The 3,083-nt window shown below is 37.7% G+C and overlaps 1 non-coding gene across 1 annotated transcript; it reads right to left on the reverse strand.

Annotated features, from left to right (window-relative positions):
* Positions 1-1,942: 1,942 nt before the first annotated feature.
* Positions 1,943-2,049, reverse strand: LOC139903358 (small nucleolar RNA R71). Its single transcript, XR_011778183.1, has one exon. It is a non-coding gene; the product is annotated as a small nucleolar RNA R71 (small nucleolar RNA).
* Positions 2,050-3,083: the final 1,034 nt, after the last annotated feature.

A 3,083-nucleotide genomic window follows, 5' to 3' on the forward strand; every position in this document is an offset into this window, starting at 1 on the left:
GTTGCATTCGAGTCATTGAGTTCATCAAAGATTATTATTAAGTCAATTTATAGTTGAATAGTGGATATTATGAAATGGTAAGCATGCCTGTCAATTTTCGATGTAAAGAAAGTTTGTCTTTTAAAAACGAATGCAATGTTTGTAAAATGTATCATATAGAGGTCAAATACCTCGCGATGTAATCAACTATTGTGAATCGTTTATAATGTATATGAACGGGTCCTTTCATTAAGGATGACTGAAAACTATCAGATGTTCTAATTTGTCTACAAACCCTTATATTTTACCAAACCATTGACAGAAAGGAATTCGAAACACAATTATAACCACTCACTTGGGTAATACACTAAGGTGTTAAGAAAGGGTTGGATATATTTTATATATATATATATATATATATATATATATATATATATATATATATATATATATATATATATATATATATATATATATATATATATATATATATATATATATATATATATATATATATGGATACGCTACTTTATTAGTGCGCCCAAGGTAGGCATTGCATCCAAGATGAGCCGTTTACATCCTTAAACCAGATAAAGCGTCGAGAGTTGAGCATAGTCCATCCGATCAGAATCATGATTGCCTAGTTCCTCGTGACATGCTAATCGAGAAATCAATTAGTAGAGAATCTAGTGTTTACTTCAAGGTATATATATTCAATGACTGTCTCGCAATCATCCCGACACTACGTTATCTTAAATCATGGTGAACCACGTCTTCTCTGTCCTTAGCTGTTGCATACTAGCTAGCTTATTTTAATTATATTGCTTTAATATTTTAAATACAATTATAAACCAAATCAACCCAACTATAGCCTTTACACAATTTGATATTCCGAATAAAAGTGGTGTCTAGAATAAATCGGTTGGACTTGGTTGTTGGATTTTTCGAACAGTCGCCAATTTATTGGGACCAAAAGGATCCTGCCTCTCCACACAAGGTGTACCTGTCCACTAGTCTAGGATACTAAATTGTGTACAAACCTAATCTTAATTACTAAATTATCTGATTAAGCTCCGTTTCAAATTCGACCGCTCAAGGAACGACCATAAGTCATATTTGCCCTTGCTAACCCCATAGGAAGGAATAATAGATTTAGGCCCAACATATATAAATTAAACAATCAACTTCTTCTGTTGATATCCTGAATTGACGTTCTGCGACCTAACGCACCGCATAAATAAACTGTCCGATTCGGGCATATCATAGGTAGTAGTTAATTTTTGGCGTCGCTGCCGGGAACGATAGTACGATTTGGAACCTGTTTAGATTAGTTAGTTTTTAAGCGACCCTTTTGACTGAGACTAGCTTTGTCAGAAGTTATTAGTTTACCGTAGTTAGGTTAGATAATATTAGATTAATTTAGATTATTAAAAAGTTTAAAATGGACTTCCTTATTAGTGAACCTTTAGGATGGTTTAACCTACTTAGACCATTGAGAATTCTTCCGACACATCCTTTCTTCTATCTGATATCATACATTGTACCCATCCGACGAGATCCACACTTACCTGCCGATAGTTCGACGATGGCCGCATGCATCACTCTTGCTGACATCACCAAACCCTCGTTAAAAGGACGAGGAGGACCGATACTCTATCCTGAGCTTAACGGAGCGTCTTTTGTGCTTAAGCATAGCACCATACAACTCATTCAGAACCATTGCCAGTTCCACGGCTTACCAATTGACGATCCCAACTCTCACTTAGACAGATTCCCCTCCTTATCCAACTCATATAAGCAAAACGGGGTTGAACAAAATGTAGTTCGTATATATCTATTCCTCTATTCCTTAACTCTTCACGCAAAAACCTGGTTCGAGGGGTTAGAACCCAACTCTATCACATTATGGGAGGAAATGGCAACAACTTTCTTAATCAAGTACTTTCCCCCATCAAAACAAATCAGACTTAGGAATGATATCGTAAACTTTCAACACGCATACGATGAATCACTCTACAATGCATGGGATAGATTCAAATTTTTGCTTCAATGATGCCCAAGCCACTGTCTTGAGAGCTCTGATCAGATTTCGACCTTCTACAAAGGTCTGAATCAGAACATCAAGTCTACTCTTGATGCTGTTTCACAAGGTAACTTCATGAAATTCACCGCAGACGAGGCATGGAGATTACTCGAGGAGATGACTATGCACCATCACGATTGGAACACAGAAGAGCACATTTCATCAGCAACACTGCTTTCCGCCTCCGATCCTATCGAAAATCAAACCATCAAGTTTCTCTCAGACCAAATAGAAAACCTCACCAAAGAAGTCGGAGAGCTAAAGAAACTCCCGCAACACGTGTCTCAAGTGCAATTATGCCAAAATTTTACTGACCCACATCCGGCCAAGGTATACGAGATTGAATGTGAGGACTCTGTTGTCTACTCCGATAAGATCCTAGCTCATCCGCACAACCACCCTACCAAACCCATTACCCCATCAGAGATAAATCCAGACGATGTCCTACTGTGACTCATCAACATGATCACAACAAGACAAGATTCAGCTGACTTAGTCATGACTAATCACTTGAGTAGTCTTGAAAATCAAATAAGCCAGCTAAATCAACATCTCGATTCTCTAGGTTGTCCTAAAAATGACTCAAAGGTGGCACATAGCCAACCTTCAGTTTCTTCTAAGGAGAAGAAACTAACTAATACCTGTTCAGTAGTAGTCATTGAGTCATCACCTAAACCTTCTAGGAAAACACCCATTCCATTCCCGGCCCGTCTCAAGCAAAGACATAACAAGATGAAATCTTTCAAGCTTGACGGTAAATTTTTGGACACTATGTCTAAAAATCCTCATAGTAAGATGTATTATAGGAAACTCCTATCAACCAAGGATAAGGTACCCGAAGTAACCAATGTCTCACTGAACGCGAATTGTTCAGCCATTCTCTTAAATACTCTCCCTGAAAAACTAGGGGATACCGGACGATTTACCCTTCCTTGTTCTATTTACCAATCTGGTACTATTTATTCTCTCGCTGACCTTGGTGTCAGCATCAATCTCATGCCCTACTCACTGTTCCTGAGAC

The sequence above is a fragment of the Rutidosis leptorrhynchoides genome, chromosome 3 (assembly GCF_046630445.1).
Source record: "Rutidosis leptorrhynchoides isolate AG116_Rl617_1_P2 chromosome 3, CSIRO_AGI_Rlap_v1, whole genome shotgun sequence".
In the NCBI taxonomy this organism is placed as follows: domain Eukaryota; kingdom Viridiplantae; phylum Streptophyta; class Magnoliopsida; order Asterales; family Asteraceae; genus Rutidosis; species Rutidosis leptorrhynchoides.